The following is a 20,893-nucleotide window of genomic DNA, read 5'->3' as shown; positions in this document are numbered from 1 at the left end:
TTGTGGAATGGGTAAACGTGAATGAAAAGGGCCAATTTACTCACTCTGAGGCCTTAAAAAGTGTTTCGCCACCACGGGAAGTGAAATAAATAACATGTGGAGGCCTTTATTGTTCAATCAAAAATGCCAAATTTTTGACGAAAGAGATAACCACCCCCCCTTATGACATGCTTCAGAAACTAAAAAAAATGGTCCGTTTTCAAATGTTGCGTCTTTGAACTAAAATTCACATTTGTACATGGATAATCACTTTTAGAGATAAAATGAGATGTTTAAAGTGATTTTCATGCTTCCAGGGGATATGAACGCAAAATTTGTGGAATGGGTAAACGTGAATGAAAAGGTCCAATTTACTCACTCTGAGGCCTTAAAAAGTGTTTCGCCACCACGGGAAGTGAAATAAATAACATTTGGAGGCCTTTATTGTTCAATCAAAAATGCCTGATTTTTGACGAAATAGATAACCACCCCCCCTTACGACATGCTCAAGAAACTAAAAAAATGTGCCGTTTTCAAATGTTGCGTCTTTGAACTAAAATTCACATTTGTACGTGGATAATCACTTTTAGAGATAAAATGAGATGTTTAAAGTGATTTTCATGCTTCCAGGGGCCCTGAACGCAAGATTTGTGGAATGGGTAAACGTGAATGAAAATGGCCAATTTACTCACTCTGAGGCCTTAAAAAGTGTTTCTCCGCCACAGGAAGTGAATTAAATTACATTTTTAGGCCTTTATTGTTCAATCAAAAATGCCCAATTTTTGACAAAAGAGATAACCACCCCCCCTTACGACATGCTTCAGAAACTAAAAAAATGGTCCGTTTTCAAATGTTGCGTCTTTGAACTAAAATTCACATTTGTACATGGATAATCACTTTTAGAGATAAAATGAGATGTTTAAAGTGATTTTCATGCTTCCAGGGGATATGAACGCAAAATTTGTGGAATGGGTAAACGTGAATGAAAAGGGCCAATTTACTCACTCTGAGGCCTTAAAAAGTGTTTCTCCACCACGGGAAGTGAAATAAATAACATTTGGAGGCCTTTATTGTTCAATCAAAAATGCCTGATTTTTGACAAAAGAGATAACCACCCCCCCTTACGACATGCTCCAGAAACTAAAAAAATGTGCCGTTTTCAAATGTTGCGTCTTTGAACTAAAATTCACATTTGTACGTGGATAATCACTTTTAGAGATAAAATGAGATGTTTAAAGTGATTTTCATGCTTCCAGGGGCCCTGAACGCAAAATTTGTGGAATGGGTAAACGTGAATGAAAATGGCCAATTTATTCACTCTGAGGCCTTAAAAAGTGTTTCTCCACCACGGGAAGTGAAATAAATAACATTTGGAGGCCTTTATTGTTCAATCAAAAATGCCCAATTTTTGACGAAAGAGATAACCACCCCCCCTTACGACATGCTCCAGAAACTAAAAAAATGTGCCGTTTTCAAATGTTGCGTCATTGAACTAAAATTCACATTTTTACGTGGATAATCACTTTTAGAGATCAAATGAGATGTTTAAAGTGATTTTCATGCTTCAAGGGGCCCTGAACGCAAAATTTGTGGAATGGGTAAACGTGAATGAAAATGGCCAATTTACTCACTCTGAGGCCTTAAAAAGTGTTTATCCACCACGGGAAGTGAAATAAATAACATTTGGAGGCCTTTATTGTTCAATCAAAAATGCCCAATTTTTGACAAAAGAGATAACCACCCCCCCTTACGACATGCTTCAGAAACTAAAAAAATGGTCTGTTTTCAAATGTTGCGTCTTTGAACTAAAATTCACATTTGTACGTGGATAATCACTTTTAGAGATAAAATGAGATGTTTAAAGTGATTTTCATGCTTCCAGGGGATATGAACGCAAAATTTGTGGAATGGGTAAACGTGAATGAAAAGGGCCAATTTACTCACTCTGAGGCCTTAAAAAGTGTTTCTCCACCACGGGAAGTGAAATAAATAAAATTTTTAGGCCTTCATTGTTCAATCAAAAATGCCCAATTTTTGACGAAAGAGATAACCACCCCCCCTTACGACATGCTTCAGAAACTAAAAAAATGGTCCGTTTTCAAATGTTGCGTCTTTGAACTAAAATTCACATTTGTACGTGGATAATCACTTTTAGAGATAAAATGAGATGTTTAAAGTGATTTTCATGCTTCCAGGGGATATGAACGCAAAATTTGTGGAATGGGTAAACGTGAATGAAAAGTGCCAATTTACTCACTCTGAGGCCTTAAAAAGTGTTTCTCCACCACGGGAAGTGAATTAAATAAAATTTTTAGGCCTTTATTGTTCAATCAAAAATGCCCAATTTTTGACAAAAGAGATAACCACCTCCCCTTACGACATGCTTCAGAAACTAAAAAAATGGTCTGTTTTCAAATGTTGCGTCTTTGAACTAAAATTCACATTTGTACGTGGATAATCACTTTTAGAGATAAAATGAGATGTTTAAAGTGATTTTCATGCTTCCAGGGGCCCTGAACGCAAGATTTGTGGAATGGGTAAACGTGAATGAAAATGGCCAATTTACTCACTCTGAGGCCTTAAAAAGTGTTTCTCCACCACGGGAAGTGAATTAAATTACATTTTTAGGCCTTTATTGTTCAATCAAAAATGCCCAATTTTTGACAAAAGAGAAAACCACCCCCCTTACGACATGCTTCAGAAACTAAAAAAATGGTCCGTTTTCAAATGTTGCGTCTTTGAACTAAAATTCACATTTGTACGTGGATAATCACTTTTAGAGATAAAATGAGATGTTTAAAGTGATTTTCATGCTTCCAGGGGCCCTGAACGCAAGATTTGTGGAATGGGTAAACGTGAATGAAAATGGCCAATTTACTCACTCTAAGGCCTTAAAAAGTGTTTATCCACCTCGGGAAGTGAAATAAATAACATTTGGAGGCCTTTATTGTTCAATCAAAAATGCCAAATTTTTGACGAAAGAGATAACCACCACCCCTTATGACATGCTTCAGAAACTAAAAAAAATGGTCCGTTTTCAAATGTTGCGTCTTTGAACTAAAATTCACATTTGTACGTGGATAATCACTTTTAGAGATAAAAAGAGATGTTTAAAGTGATTTTCATGCTTCCAGGGGATATGAACGCAAAATTTGTGGAATGGGTAAACGTGAATGAAAAGGGCCAATTTACTCACTCTGAGGCCTTAAAAAGTGTTTCTCCACCACGGGAAGTGAAATAAATAACATTTGGAGGCCTTTATTGTTCAATCAAAAATGCCTGATTTTTGACGAAATAGATAACCACCCCCCCTTACGACATGCTCAAGAAACTAAAAAAATGTGCCGTTTTCAAATGTTGCGTCTTTGAACTAAAATTCACATTTGTACGTGGATAATCACTTTTAGAGATAAAATGAGATGTTTAAAGTGATTTTCATGCTTCCAGGGGCCCTGAACGCAAAATTTGTGGAATGGGTAAACGTGAATCCAAATGGCCAATTTACTCACTCTGAGGCCTTAAAAAGTGTTTCTCCACCACGGGAAGTGAATTAAATAACATTTTTAGGCCTTTATTGTTCAATCAAAAATGCCCAATTTTTGACAAAAGAGATAACCACCCCCCCTTACGACATGCTTCAGAAATTAAAAAAATGGTGCATTTTCAAATGTTGCGTCTTTGAACTAAAATTCACATTTGTACGTGGATAATCACTTTTAGAGATAAAATGAGATGTTTAAAGTGATTTTCATGCTTCCAGGGGCCCTGAACGCAAGATTTCTGGAATGGGTAAACGTGAATGAAAATGGCCATTTTACTCACTCTGAGGCCTTAAAAAGTGTTTCTCCACCACAGGAAGTGAATTAAATTACATTTTTAGGCCTTTATTGTTCAATCAAAAATGCCCAATTTTTGACAAAAGAGATAACCACCCCCCCTTACGACATGCTTCAGAAACTAAAAAAATGGTCCGTTTTCAAATGTTGCGTCTTTGAACTAAAATTCACATTTGTACGTGGATAATCACTTTTAGAGATAAAATGAGATGTTTAAAGTGATTTTCATGCTTCCAGGGGCCCTGAACGCAAGATTTGTGGAATGGGTAAACGTGAATGAAAATGGCCAATTTACTCACTCTAAGGCCTTAAAAAGTGTTTATCCACCTCGGGAAGTGAAATAAATAACATTTGGAGGCCTTTATTGTTCAATCAAAAATGCCAAATTTTTGACGAAAGAGATAACCACCACCCCTTATGACATGCTTCAGAAACTAAAAAAAATGGTCCGTTTTCAAATGTTGCGTCTTTGAACTAAAATTCACATTTGTACGTGGATAATCACTTTTAGAGATAAAAAGAGATGTTTAAAGTGATTTTCATGCTTCCAGGGGATATGAACGCAAAATTTGTGGAATGGGTAAACGTGAATGAAAAGGGCCAATTTACTCACTCTGAGGCCTTAAAAAGTGTTTCTCCACCACGGGAAGTGAAATAAATAACATTTGGAGGCCTTTATTGTTCAATCAAAAATGCCTGATTTTTGACGAAATAGATAACCACCCCCCCTTACGACATGCTCAAGAAACTAAAAAAATGTGCCGTTTTCAAATGTTGCGTCTTTGAACTAAAATTCACATTTGTACGTGGATAATCACTTTTAGAGATAAAATGAGATGTTTAAAGTGATTTTCATGCTTCCAGGGGCCCTGAACGCAAAATTTGTGGAATGGGTAAACGTGAATCCAAATGGCCAATTTACTCACTCTGAGGCCTTAAAAAGTGTTTCTCCACCACGGGAAGTGAATTAAATAACATTTTTAGGCCTTTATTGTTCAATCAAAAATGCCCAATTTTTGACAAAAGAGATAACCACCCCCCCTTACGACATGCTTCAGAAATTAAAAAAATGGTGCATTTTCAAATGTTGCGTCTTTGAACTAAAATTCACATTTGTACGTGGATAATCACTTTTAGAGATAAAATGAGATGTTTAAAGTGATTTTCATGCTTCCAGGGGCCCTGAACGCAAGATTTCTGGAATGGGTAAACGTGAATGAAAATGGCCATTTTACTCACTCTGAGGCCTTAAAAAGTGTTTCTCCACCACAGGAAGTGAATTAAATTACATTTTTAGGCCTTTATTGTTCAATCAAAAATGCCCAATTTTTGACAAAAGAGATAACCACCCCCCCTTACGACATGCTTCAGAAACTAAAAAAATGGTCCGTTTTCAAATGTTGCGTCTTTGAACTAAAATTCACATTTGTACGTGGATAATCACTTTTAGAGATCAAATGAGATGTTTAAAGTGATTTTCATGCTTCCAGGGGATATGAATGCAAAATTTGTGGAATGGGTAAACGTGAATGAAAAGGGCCAATTTACTCACTCTGAGGCCTTAAAAAGTGTTTCTCCACCACGGGAAGTGAAATAAATAACATTTGGAGGCCTTTATTGTTCAATCAAAAATGCCTGATTTTTGACAAAAGAGATAACCACCCCCCCTTACGACATGCTCCAGAAACTAAAAAAATGTGCCGTTTTCAAATGTTGCGTCATTGAACTAAAATTCACATTTGTACGTGGATAATCACTTTTAGAGATCAAATGAGATGTTTAAAGTGATTTTCATGCTTCAAGGGGCCCTGAACGCAAAATTTGTGGAATGGGTAAACGTGAATGAAAATGGCCAATTTACTCACTCTGAGGCCTTAAAAAGTGTTTATCCACCAGGGGAAGTGAAATAAATAACATTTGGAGGCCTTTATTGTTCAATCAAAAATGCCCAATTTTTGACAAAAGAGATAACCGACCCCCCTTACGACATGCTTCAGAAATTAAAAAAATGGTCCGTTTTCAAATGTTGCGTCTTTGAACTAAAATTCACATTTGTACGTGGATAATCACTTTTAGAGATAAAATGAGATGTTTAAAGTGATTTTCATGCTTCCAGGGGATATGAACGCAAAATTTGTGGAATGGGTAAACGTAAATGAAAAGGGCCAATTTACTCACTCTGAGGCCTTAAAAAGTGTTTCTCCACCAGGGGAAGTGAAATAAATAACATTTTTAGGCCTTCATTGTTCAATCAAAAATGCCCAATTTTTGACGAAAGAGATAACCACCCCCCCTTACGACATGCTTCAGAAACTAAAAAAATGGTCCGTTTTCAAATGTTGCGTCTTTGAACTAAAATTCACATTTGTACGTGGATAATCACTTTTAGAGATAAAATGAGATGTTTAAAGTGATTTTCATGCTTCCAGGGCATATGAACGCAAAATTTGTGGAATGGGTAAACGTGAATGAAAAGTGCCAATTTACTCACTCTGAGGCCTTAAAAAGTGTTTCTCCACCACGGGAAGTGAATTAAATAACATTTTTAGGCCTTTATTGTTCAATCAAAAATGCCCAATTTTTGACAAAAGAGATAACCACCTCCCCTTACGACATGCTTCAGAAACTAAAAAAATGGTCTGTTTTCAAATGTTGCGTCTTTGAACTAAAATTCACATTTGTACGTGGATAATCACTTTTAGAGATAAAATGAGATGTTTAAAGTGATTTTCATGCTTCCAGGGGCCCTGAACGCAAGATTTGTGGAATGGGTAAACGTGAATGAAAATGGCCAATTTACTCACTCTGAGGCCTTAAAAAGTGTTTCTCCACCACGGGAAGTGAATTAAATTACATTTTTAGGCCTTTATTGTTCAATCAAAAATGCCCAATTTTTGACAAAAGAGATAACCACCCCCCCTTACGACATGCTTCAGAAACTAAAAAAATGGTCCGTTTTCAAATGTTGCGTCTTTGAACTAAAATTCACATTTGTACGTGGATAATCACTTTTAGAGATAAAATGAGATGTTTAAAGTGATTTTCATGCTTCCAGGGGCCCTGAACGCAAGATTTGTGGAATGGGTAAACGTGAATGAAAATGGCCAATTTACTCACTCTAAGGCCTTAAAAAGTGTTTATCCACCTCGGGAAGTGAAATAAATAACATTTGGAGGCCTTTATTGTTCAATCAAAAATGCCAAATTTTTGACGAAAGAGATAACCCCCCCCCCTATGACATGCTTCAGAAACTAAAAAAAATGGTCCGTTTTCAAATGTTGCGTCTTTGAACTAAAATTCACATTTGTACGTGGATAATCACTTTTAGAGATAAAATGAGATGTTTAAAGTGATTTTCATGCTTCCAGGGGATATGAACGCAAAATTTGTGGAATGGGTAAACGTGAATGAAAAGGGCCAATTTACTCACTCTGAGGCCTTAAAAAGTGTTTCTCCACCACGGGAAGTGAAATAAATAACATTTGGAGGCCTTTATTGTTCAATCAAAAATGCCTGATTTTTGACGAAATAGATAACCACCCCCCCTTACGACATGCTCAAGAAACTAAAAAAATGTGCCGTTTTCAAATGTTGCGTCTTTGAACTAAAATTCACATTTGTACGTGGATAATCACTTTCAGAGATCAAATGAGATGTTTAAAGTGATTTTCATGCTTCCAGGGGCCCTGAACGCAAAATTTGTGGAATGGGTAAACGTGAATGAAAATGGCCAAGTTACTCACTCTGAGGCCTTAAAAAGTGTTTATCCACCTCGGGAAGTGAAATAAATAACATTTGGAGGCCTTTATTGTTCAATCAAAAATGCCCAATTTTTGACAAAAGAGATAACCACCCCCCCTTACGACATGCTTCAGAAACGAAAAAAATGGTCTGTTTTCAAATGTTGCGTCTTTGAACTAAAATTCACATTTGTACGTGGATAATCACTTTTAGAGATAAAATGAGATGTTTAAAGTGATTTTCATGCTTCCAGGGGCCCTGAACGCAAAATTTGTGGAATGGGTAAACGTGAATGAAAATGGCCAATTTATTCACTCTGAGGCCTTAAAAAGTGTTTCTCCACCACGGGAAGTGAAATAAATAACATTTGGAGGCCTTTATTGTTCAATCAAAAATGCCCAATTTTTGACGAAAGAGATAACCACCCCCCCTTACGACATGCTTCAGAAACTAAAAAAATGGTCCGTTTTCAAATGTTGCGTCTTTGAACTAAAATTCACATTTGTACGTGGATAATCACTTTTAGAGATAAAATGAGATGTTTAAAGTGATTTGCATGCTTCCAGGGGCCCTGAACGCAAGATTTCTGGAATGGGTAAACGTGAATGAAAATGGCCAATTTACTCACTCTGAGGCCTTAAAAAGTGTTTCTCCACCACAGGAAGTGAATTAAATTACATTTTTAGGCCTTTATTGTTCAATCAAAAATGCCCAATTTTTGACAAAAGAGATAACCACCCCCCCTTACGACATGCTTCAGAAACTAAAAAATGGTCAGTTTTCAAATGTTGCATCTTTGAACTAAAATTCACATTTGTACGTGGATAATCACTTTTAGAGATAAAATGAGATGTTTAAAGTGATTTTCATGCTTCCAGGGGATATGAATGCAAAATTTGTGGAATGGGTAAACGTGAATGAAAAGGGCCAATTTACTCACTCTGAGGCCTTAAAAAGTGTTTCTCCACCACGGGAAGTGAAATAAATAACATTTGGAGGCCTTTATTGTTCAATCAAAAATGCCTGATTTTTGACAAAAGAGATAACCACCCCCCCTTACGACATGCTCCAGAAACTAAAAAAATGTGCCGTTTTCAAATGTTGCGTCATTGAACTAAAATTCACATTTGTACGTGGATAATCACTTTTAGAGATCAAATGAGATGTTTAAAGTGATTTTCATGCTTCAAGGGGCCCTGAACGCAAAATTTGTGGAATGGGTAAACGTGAATGAAAATGGCCAATTTACTCACTCTGAGGCCTTAAAAAGTGTTTATCCACCAGGGGAAGTGAAATAAATAACATTTGGAGGCCTTTATTGTTCAATCAAAAATGCCCAATTTTTGACAAAAGAGATAACCGACCCCCCTTACGACATGCTTCAGAAATTAAAAAAATGGTCCGTTTTCAAATGTTGCGTCTTTGAACTAAAATTCACATTTGTACGTGGATAATCACTTTTAGAGATAAAATGAGATGTTTAAAGTGATTTTCATGCTTCCAGGGGATATGAACGCAAAATTTGTGGAATGGGTAAACGTAAATGAAAAGGGCCAATTTACTCACTCTGAGGCCTTAAAAAGTGTTTCTCCACCAGGGGAAGTGAAATAAATAACATTTTTAGGCCTTCATTGTTCAATCAAAAATGCCCAATTTTTGACGAAAGAGATAACCACCCCCCCTTACGACATGCTTCAGAAACTAAAAAAATGGTCCGTTTTCAAATGTTGCGTCTTTGAACTAAAATTCACATTTGTACGTGGATAATCACTTTTAGAGATAAAATGAGATGTTTAAAGTGATTTTCATGCTTCCAGGGCATATGAACGCAAAATTTGTGGAATGGGTAAACGTGAATGAAAAGTGCCAATTTACTCACTCTGAGGCCTTAAAAAGTGTTTCTCCACCACGGGAAGTGAATTAAATAACATTTTTAGGCCTTTATTGTTCAATCAAAAATGCCCAATTTTTGACAAAAGAGATAACCACCTCCCCTTACGACATGCTTCAGAAACTAAAAAAATGGTCTGTTTTCAAATGTTGCGTCTTTGAACTAAAATTCACATTTGTACGTGGATAATCACTTTTAGAGATAAAATGAGATGTTTAAAGTGATTTTCATGCTTCCAGGGGCCCTGAACGCAAGATTTGTGGAATGGGTAAACGTGAATGAAAATGGCCAATTTACTCACTCTGAGGCCTTAAAAAGTGTTTCTCCACCACGGGAAGTGAATTAAATTACATTTTTAGGCCTTTATTGTTCAATCAAAAATGCCCAATTTTTGACAAAAGAGATAACCACCCCCCCTTACGACATGCTTCAGAAACTAAAAAAATGGTCCGTTTTCAAATGTTGCGTCTTTGAACTAAAATTCACATTTGTACGTGGATAATCACTTTTAGAGATAAAATGAGATGTTTAAAGTGATTTTCATGCTTCCAGGGGCCCTGAACGCAAGATTTGTGGAATGGGTAAACGTGAATGAAAATGGCCAATTTACTCACTCTAAGGCCTTAAAAAGTGTTTATCCACCTCGGGAAGTGAAATAAATAACATTTGGAGGCCTTTATTGTTCAATCAAAAATGCCAAATTTTTGACGAAAGAGATAACCCCCCCCCCTATGACATGCTTCAGAAACTAAAAAAAATGGTCCGTTTTCAAATGTTGCGTCTTTGAACTAAAATTCACATTTGTACGTGGATAATCACTTTTAGAGATAAAATGAGATGTTTAAAGTGATTTTCATGCTTCCAGGGGATATGAACGCAAAATTTGTGGAATGGGTAAACGTGAATGAAAAGGGCCAATTTACTCACTCTGAGGCCTTAAAAAGTGTTTCTCCACCACGGGAAGTGAAATAAATAACATTTGGAGGCCTTTATTGTTCAATCAAAAATGCCTGATTTTTGACGAAATAGATAACCACCCCCCCTTACGACATGCTCAAGAAACTAAAAAAATGTGCCGTTTTCAAATGTTGCGTCTTTGAACTAAAATTCACATTTGTACGTGGATAATCACTTTCAGAGATCAAATGAGATGTTTAAAGTGATTTTCATGCTTCCAGGGGCCCTGAACGCAAAATTTGTGGAATGGGTAAACGTGAATGAAAATGGCCAAGTTACTCACTCTGAGGCCTTAAAAAGTGTTTATCCACCTCGGGAAGTGAAATAAATAACATTTGGAGGCCTTTATTGTTCAATCAAAAATGCCCAATTTTTGACAAAAGAGATAACCACCCCCCCTTACGACATGCTTCAGAAACGAAAAAAATGGTCTGTTTTCAAATGTTGCGTCTTTGAACTAAAATTCACATTTGTACGTGGATAATCACTTTTAGAGATAAAATGAGATGTTTAAAGTGATTTTCATGCTTCCAGGGGCCCTGAACGCAAAATTTGTGGAATGGGTAAACGTGAATGAAAATGGCCAATTTATTCACTCTGAGGCCTTAAAAAGTGTTTCTCCACCACGGGAAGTGAAATAAATAACATTTGGAGGCCTTTATTGTTCAATCAAAAATGCCCAATTTTTGACGAAAGAGATAACCACCCCCCCTTACGACATGCTTCAGAAACTAAAAAAATGGTCCGTTTTCAAATGTTGCGTCTTTGAACTAAAATTCACATTTGTACGTGGATAATCACTTTTAGAGATAAAATGAGATGTTTAAAGTGATTTGCATGCTTCCAGGGGCCCTGAACGCAAGATTTCTGGAATGGGTAAACGTGAATGAAAATGGCCAATTTACTCACTCTGAGGCCTTAAAAAGTGTTTCTCCACCACAGGAAGTGAATTAAATTACATTTTTAGGCCTTTATTGTTCAATCAAAAATGCCCAATTTTTGACAAAAGAGATAACCACCCCCCCTTACGACATGCTTCAGAAACTAAAAAATGGTCAGTTTTCAAATGTTGCATCTTTGAACTAAAATTCACATTTGTACGTGGATAATCACTTTTAGAGATAAAATGAGATGTTTAAAGTGATTTTCATGCTTCCAGGGGCCCTGAACGCAAAATTTGTGGAATGGGTAAACGTGAATGAAAATGGCCAATTTATTCACTTTGAGGCCTTAAAAAGTGTTTCTCCACCACGGGAAGTGAAATAAATAACATTTGGAGGCCTTTATTGTTCAATCAAAAATGCCCAATTTTTGACGAAAGAGATAACCACCCCCCCTTACGACATGCTTCAGAAACTAAAAAAATGGTCCGTTTTCAAATGTTGCGTCTTTGAACTAAAATTCACATTTGTACGTGGATAATCACTTTTAGAGATAAAATGAGATGTTTAAAGTGATTTTCATGCTTCCAGGGGATATGAACGCAAAATTTGTGGAATGGGTAAACGTGAATGAAAAGGGCCAATTTACTCACTCTGAGGCCTTAAAAAGTGTTTCTCCACCACGGGAAGTGAAATAAATAACATTTGGAGGCCTTTATTGTTCAATCAAAAATGCCCAATTTTTGACGAAAGAGATAACCACCCCCCCTTACGACATGCTTCAGAAACTAAAAAAATGGTCCGTTTTCAAATGTTGCGTCTGAACTAAAATTCACATTTGTACGTGGATAATCACTTTTAGAGATAAAATGAGATGTTTAAAGTGATTTGCATGCTTCCAGGGGCCCTGAACGCAAGATTTCTGGAATGGGTAAACGTGAATGAAAATGGCCAATTTACTCACTCTGAGGCCTTAAAAAGTGTTTCTCCACCACAGGAAGTGAATTAAATTACATTTTTAGGCCTTTATTGTTCAATCAAAAATGCCCAATTTTTGACAAAAGAGATAACCACCCCCCCTTACGACATGCTTCAGAAACTAAAAAAATGGTCCGTTTTCAAATGTTGCGTCTTTGAACTAAAATTCACATTTGTACGTGGATAATCACTTTTAGAGATAAAATGAGATGTTTAAAGTGATTTTCATGCTTCCAGGGGCCCTGAACGCAAGATTTGTGGAATGGGTAAACGTGAATGAAAATGGCCAATTTACTCACTCTAAGGCCTTAAAAAGTGTTTATCCACCTCGGGAAGTGAAATAAATAACATTTGGAGGCCTTTATTGTTTAATCAAAAATGCCAAATTTTTGACGAAAGAGATAACCACCACCCCTTATGACATGCTTCAGAAACTAAAAAAAATGGTCCGTTTTCAAATGTTGCGTCTTTGAACTAAAATTCACATTTGTACGTGGATAATCACTTTTAGAGATAAAAAGAGATGTTTAAAGTGATTTTCATGCTTCCAGGGGATATGAACGCAAAATTTGTGGAATGGGTAAACGTGAATGAAAAGGGCCAATTTACTCACTCTGAGGCCTTAAAAAGTGTTTCTCCACCACGGGAAGTGAAATAAATAACATTTGGAGGCCTTTATTGTTCAATCAAAAATGCCTGATTTTTGACGAAATAGATAACCACCCCCCCTTACGACATGCTCAAGAAACTAAAAAAATGTGCCGATTTCAAATGTTGCGTCTTTGAACTAAAATTCACATTTGTACGTGGATAATCACTTTTAGAGATAAAATGAGATGTTTAAAGTGATTTTCATGCTTCCAGGGGCCATGAACGCAAAATTTGTGGAATGGGTAAACGTGAATCAAAATGGCCAATTTACTCACTCTGAGGCCTTAAAAAGTGTTTCTCCACCACGGGAAGTGAATTAAATAACATTTTTAGGCCTTTATTGTTCAATCAAAAATGCCCAATTTTTGACAAAAGAGATAACCACCCCCCCTTACGACATGCTTCAGAAATTAAAAAAATGGTGCATTTTCAAATGTTGCGTCTTTGAACTAAAATTCACATTTGTACGTGGATAATCACTTTTAGAGATAAAATGAGATGTTTAAAGTGATTTTCATGCTTCCAGGGGCCCTGAACGCAAGATTTCTGGAATGGGTAAACGTGAATGAAAATGGCCAATTTACTCACTCTGAGGCCTTAAAAAGTGTTTCTCCACCACAGGAAGTGAATTAAATTACATTTTTAGGCCTTTATTGTTCAATCAAAAATGCCCAATTTTTGACAAAAGAGATAACCACCCCCCCTTACGACATGCTTCAGAAACTAAAAAAATGGTCCATTTTCAAATGTTGCGTCTTTGAACTAAAATTCACATTTGTACGTGGATAATCACTTTTAGAGATAAAATGAGATGTTTAAAGTGATTTTCATGCTTCAAGGGGCCCTGAACGCAAAATTTGTGGAATGGGTAAACGTGAATGCAAATGGCCAATTTACTCACTCTGAGGCCTTAAAAAGTGTTTATCCACCAGGGGAAGTGAAATAAATAACATTTGGAGGCCTTTATTGTTCAATCAAAAATGCCCAATTTTTGACAAAAGAGATAACCACCCCCCCTTACGACATGCTTCAGAAATTAAAAAAATGGTCCGTTTTCAAATGTTGCGTCTTTGAACTAAAATTCACATTTGTACGTGGATAATCACTTTTAGAGATAAAATGAGATGTTTAAAGTGATTTTCATGCTTCCAGGGGATATGAACGCAAAATTTGTGGAATGGGTAAACGTGAATGAAAAGGGCCAATTTACTCACTCTGAGGCCTTAAAAAGTGTTTCTCCACCACGGGAAGTGAAATAAATAACATTTTTAGGCCTTCATTGTTCAATCAAAAATGCCCAATTTTTGACGAAAGAGATAACCACCCCCCCTTATGACATGCTTCAGAAACTAAAAAAAATGGTCCGTTTTCAAATGTTGCGTCTTTGAACTAAAATTCACATGTGTACGTGGATAATCACTTTTAGAGATAAAATGAGATGTTTAAAGTGATTTTCATGCTTCCAGGGGCCCTGAACGCAAGATTTGTGGAATGGGTAAACGTGAATGAAAATGGCCAATTTACTCACTCTAAGGCCTTAAAAAGTGTTTATCCACCTCGGGAAGTGAAATAAATAACATTTGGAGGCCTTTATTGTTCAATCAAAAATGCCAAATTTTTGACGAAAGAGATAACCACCCCCCCTTATGACATGCTTCAGAAACTAAAAAAAATGGTCCGTTTTCAAATGTTGCGTCTTTGAACTAAAATTCACATTTGTACGTGGATAATCACTTTTAGAGATAAAATGAGATGTTTAAAGTGATTTTCATGCTTCCAGGGGATATGAACGCAAAATTTGTGGAATGGGTAAACGTGAATGAAAAGGGCCAATTTACTCACTCTGAGGCCTTAAAAAGTGTTTCGCCACCACGGGAAGTGAAATAAATAACATTTGGAGGCCTTTATTGTTCAATCAAAAATGCCAAATTTTTGACGAAAGAGATAACCACCCCCCCTTATGACATGCTTCAGAAACTAAAAAAAATGGTCCGTTTTCAAATGTTGCGTCTTTGAACTAAAATTCACATTTGTACGTGGATAATCACTTTTAGAGATAAAATGAGATGTTTAAAGTGATTTTCATGCTTCCAGGGGATATGAACGCAAAATTTGTGGAATGGGTAAACGTGAATGAAAAGGGCCAATTTACTCACTCTGAGGCCTTAAAAAGTGTTTCGCCACCACGGGAAGTGAAATAAATAACATTTGGAGGCCTTTATTGTTCAATCAAAAATGCCCAATTTTTGACAAAAGAGATAACCACCCCCCCTTACGACATGCTCCAGAAACTAAAAAAATGTGCCGTTTTCAAATGTTGCGTCTTTGAACTAAAATTCACATTTGTACGTGGATAATCACTTTTAGAGATAAAATGAGATGTTTAAAGTGATTTTCATGCTTCCAGGGGCCCTGAACGCAAGATTTGTGGAATGGGTAAACGTGAATGAAAATGGCCAATTTACTCACTCTGAGGCCTTAAAAAGTGTTTCTCCGCCACAGGAAGTGAATTAAATTACATTTTTAGGCCTTTATTGTTCAATCAAAAATGCCCAATTTTTGACAAAAGAGATAACCACCCCCCCTTACGACATGCTTCAGAAACTAAAAAAATGGTCCGTTTTCAAATGTTGCGTCTTTGAACTAAAATTCACATTTGTACGTGGATAATCACTTTTAGAGATAAAATGAGATGTTTAAAGTGATTTTCATGCTTCCAGGGGCCCTGAACGCAAAATTTGTGGAATGGGTAAACGTGAATGAAAATGGCCAATTTATTCACTCTGAGGCCTTAAAAAGTGTTTCTCCACCACGGGAAGTGAAATAAATAACATTTGGAGGCCTTTATTGTTCAATCAAAAATGCCCAATTTTTGACGAAAGAGATAACCACCCCCCCTTACGACATGCTCAAGAAACTAAAAAAATGTGCCGTTTTCAAATGTTGCGTCTTTGAACTAAAATTCACATTTGTACGTGGATAATCACTTTTAGAGATAAAATGAGATGTTTAAAGTGATTTTCATGCTTCCAGGGGCCCTGAACGCAAGATTTGTGGAATGGGTAAACGTGAATGAAAATGGCCAATTTACTCACTCTGAGGCCTTAAAAAGTGTTTCTCCGCCACAGGAAGTGAATTAAATTACATTTTTAGGCCTTTATTGTTCAATCAAAAATGCCCAATTTTTGACAAAAGAGATAACCACCCCCCCTTACGACATGCTTCAGAAACTAAAAAAATGGTCCGTTTTCAAATGTTGCGTCTTTGAACTAAAATTCACATTTGTACATGGATAATCACTTTTAGAGATAAAATGAGATGTTTAAAGTGATTTTCATGCTTCCAGGGGATATGAACGCAAAATTTGTGGAATGGGTAAACGTGAATGAAAAGGGCCAATTTACTCACTCTGAGGCCTTAAAAAGTGTTTCTCCACCACGGGAAGTGAAATAAATAACATTTGGAGGCCTTTATTGTTCAATCAAAAATGCCTGATTTTTGACAAAAGAGATAACCACCCCCCCTTACGACATGCTCCAGAAACTAAAAAAATGTGCCGTTTTCAAATGTTGCGTCTTTGAACTAAAATTCACATTTGTACGTGGATAATCACTTTTAGAGATCAAATGAGATGTTTAAAGTGATTTTCATGCTTCCAGGGGCCCTGAACGCAAAATTTGTGGAATGGGTAAACGTGAATGAAAATGGCCAAGTTACTCACTCTGAGGCCTTAAAAAGTGTTTATCCACCTCGGGAAGTGAAATAAATAACATTTGGAGGCCTTTATTGTTCAATCAAAAATGCCCAATTTTTGACAAAAGAGATAACCACCCCCCCTTACGACATGCTTCAGAAACGAAAAAAATGGTCTGTTTTCAAATGTTGCGTCTTTGAACTAAAATTCACATTTGTACGTGGATAATCACTTTTAGAGATAAAATGAGATGTTTAAAGTGATTTTCATGCTTCCAGGGGCCCTGAACGCAAAATTTGTGGAATGGGTAAACGTGAATGAAAATGGCCAATTTATTCACTCTGAGGCCTTAAAAAGTGTTTCTCCACCACGGGAAGTGAAATAAATAACATTTGGAGGCCTTTATTGTTCAATCAAAAATGCCCAATTTTTGACGAAAGAGATAACCACCCCCCCTTACGACATGCTTCAGAAACTAAAAAAATGGTCCGTTTTCAAATGTTGCGTCTTTGAACTAAAATTCACATTTGTACGTGGATAATCACTTTTAGAGATAAAATGAGATGTTTAAAGTGATTTGCATGCTTCCAGGGGCCCTGAACGCAAGATTTCTGGAATGGGTAAACGTGAATGAAAATGGCCAATTTACTCACTCTGAGGCCTTAAAAAGTGTTTCTCCACCACAGGAAGTGAATTAAATTACATTTTTAGGCCTTTATTGTTCAATCAAAAATGCCCAATTTTTGACAAAAGAGATAACCACCCCCCCTTACGACATGCTTCAGAAACTAAAAAATGGTCAGTTTTCAAATGTTGCATCTTTGAACTAAAATTCACATTTGTACGTGGATAATCACTTTTAGAGATAAAATGAGATGTTTAAAGTGATTTTCATGCTTCCAGGGGCCCTGAACGCAAAATTTGTGGAATGGGTAAACGTGAATGAAAATGGCCAATTTATTCACTTTGAGGCCTTAAAAAGTGTTTCTCCACCACGGGAAGTGAAATAAATAACATTTGGAGGCCTTTATTGTTCAATCAAAAATGCCCAATTTTTGACGAAAGAGATAACCACCCCCCCTTACGACATGCTTCAGAAACTAAAAAAATGGTCCGTTTTCAAATGTTGCGTCTTTGAACTAAAATTCACATTTGTACGTGGATAATCACTTTTAGAGATAAAATGAGATGTTTAAAGTGATTTTCATGCTTCCAGGGGATATGAACGCAAAATTTGTGGAATGGGTAAACGTGAATGAAAAGGGCCAATTTACTCACTCTGAGGCCTTAAAAAGTGTTTCTCCACCACGGGAAGTGAAATAAATAACATTTGGAGGCCTTTATTGTTCAATCAAAAATGCCCAATTTTTGACGAAAGAGATAACCACCCCCCCTTACGACATGCTTCAGAAACTAAAAAAATGGTCCGTTTTCAAATGTTGCGTCTGAACTAAAATTCACATTTGTACGTGGATAATCACTTTTAGAGATAAAATGAGATGTTTAAAGTGATTTGCATGCTTCCAGGGGCCCTGAACGCAAGATTTCTGGAATGGGTAAACGTGAATGAAAATGGCCAATTTACTCACTCTGAGGCCTTAAAAAGTGTTTCTCCACCACAGGAAGTGAATTAAATTACATTTTTAGGCCTTTATTGTTCAATCAAAAATGCCCAATTTTTGACAAAAGAGATAACCACCCCCCCTTACGACATGCTTCAGAAACTAAAAAAATGGTCCGTTTTCAAATGTTGCGTCTTTGAACTAAAATTCACATTTGTACGTGGATAATCACTTTTAGAGATAAAATGAGATGTTTAAAGTGATTTTCATGCTTCCAGGGGCCCTGAACGCAAGATTTGTGGAATGGGTAAACGTGAATGAAAATGGCCAATTTACTCACTCTAAGGCCTTAAAAAGTGTTTATCCACCTCGGGAAGTGAAATAAATAACATTTGGAGGCCTTTATTGTTTAATCAAAAATGCCAAATTTTTGACGAAAGAGATAACCACCACCCCTTATGACATGCTTCAGAAACTAAAAAAAATGGTCCGTTTTCAAATGTTGCGTCTTTGAACTAAAATTCACATTTGTACGTGGATAATCACTTTTAGAGATAAAAAGAGATGTTTAAAGTGATTTTCATGCTTCCAGGGGATATGAACGCAAAATTTGTGGAATGGGTAAACGTGAATGAAAAGGGCCAATTTACTCACTCTGAGGCCTTAAAAAGTGTTTCTCCACCACGGGAAGTGAAATAAATAACATTTGGAGGCCTTTATTGTTCAATCAAAAATGCCTGATTTTTGACGAAATAGATAACCACCCCCCCTTACGACATGCTCAAGAAACTAAAAAAATGTGCCGATTTCAAATGTTGCGTCTTTGAACTAAAATTCACATTTGTACGTGGATAATCACTTTTAGAGATAAAATGAGATGTTTAAAGTGATTTTCATGCTTCCAGGGGCCATGAACGCAAAATTTGTGGAATGGGTAAACGTGAATCAAAATGGCCAATTTACTCACTCTGAGGCCTTAAAAAGTGTTTCTCCACCACGGGAAGTGAATTAAATAACATTTTTAGGCCTTTATTGTTCAATCAAAAATGCCCAATTTTTGACAAAAGAGATAACCACCCCCCCTTACGACATGCTTCAGAAATTAAAAAAATGGTGCATTTTCAAATGTTGCGTCTTTGAACTAAAATTCACATTTGTACGTGGATAATCACTTTTAGAGATAAAATGAGATGTTTAAAGTGATTTTCATGCTTCCAGGGGCCCTGAACGCAAGATTTCTGGAATGGGTAAACGTGAATGAAAATGGCCAATTTACTCACTCTGAGGCCTTAAAAAGTGTTTCTCCACCACAGGAAGTGAATTAAATTACATTTTTAGGCCTTTATTGTTCAATCAAAAATGCCCAATTTTTGACAAAAGAGATAACCACCCCCCCTTACGACATGCTTCAGAAACTAAAAAAATGGTCCATTTTCAAATGTTGCGTCTTTGAACTAAAATTCACATTTGTACGTGGATAATCACTTTTAGAGATAAAATGAGATGTTTAAAGTGATTTTCATGCTTCAAGGGGCCCTGAACGCAAAATTTGTGGAATGGGTAAACGTGAATGCAAATGGCCAATTTACTCACTCTGAGGCCTTAAAAAGTGTTTATCCACCAGGGGAAGTGAAATAAATAACATTTGGAGGCCTTTATTGTTCAATCAAAAATGCCCAATTTTTGACAAAAGAGATAACCACCCCCCCTTACGACATGCTTCAGAAATTAAAAAAATGGTCCGTTTTCAAATGTTGCGTCTTTGAACTAAAATTCACATTTGTACGTGGATAATCACTTTTAGAGATAAAATGAGATGTTTAAAGTGATTTTCATGCTTCCAGGGGATATGAACGCAAAATTTGTGGAATGGGTAAACGTGAATGAAAAGGGCCAATTTACTCACTCTGAGGCCTTAAAAAGTGTTTCTCCACCACGGGAAGTGAAATAAATAACATTTTTAGGCCTTCATTGTTCAATCAAAAATGCCCAATTTTTGACGAAAGAGATAACCACCCCCCCTTATGACATGCTTCAGAAACTAAAAAAAATGGTCCGTTTTCAAATGTTGCGTCTTTGAACTAAAATTCACATGTGTACGTGGATAATCACTTTTAGAGATAAAATGAGATGTTTAAAGTGATTTTCATGCTTCCAGGGGCCCTGAACGCAAGATTTGTGGAATGGGTAAACGTGAATGAAAATGGCCAATTTACTCACTCTAAGGCCTTAAAAAGTGTTTATCCACCTCGGGAAGTGAAATAAATAACATTTGGAGGCCTTTATTGTTCAATCAAAAATGCCAAATTTTTGACGAAAGAGATAACCACCCCCCCTTATGACATGCTTCAGAAACTAAAAAAAATGGTCCGTTTTCAAATGTTGCGTCTTTGAACTAAAATTCACATTTGTACGTGGATAATCACTTTTAGAGATAAAATGAGATGTTTAAAGTGATTTTCATGCTTCCAGGGGATATGAACGCAAAATTTGTGGAATGGGTAAACGTGAATGAAAAGGGCCAATTTACTCACTCTGAGGCCTTAAAAAGTGTTTCGCCACCACGGGAAGTGAAATAAATAACATTTGGAGGCCTTTATTGTTCAATCAAAAATGCCAAATTTTTGACGAAAGAGATAACCACCCCCCCTTATGACATGCTTCAGAAACTAAAAAAAATGGTCCGTTTTCAAATGTTGCGTCTTTGAACTAAAATTCACATT

Source organism: Triturus cristatus, chromosome 12 (assembly GCF_964204655.1).
Source record: "Triturus cristatus chromosome 12, aTriCri1.1, whole genome shotgun sequence".
Classification (NCBI taxonomy): domain Eukaryota; kingdom Metazoa; phylum Chordata; class Amphibia; order Caudata; family Salamandridae; genus Triturus; species Triturus cristatus.
Note: the sequence above shows the minus strand (reverse complement) of the source record.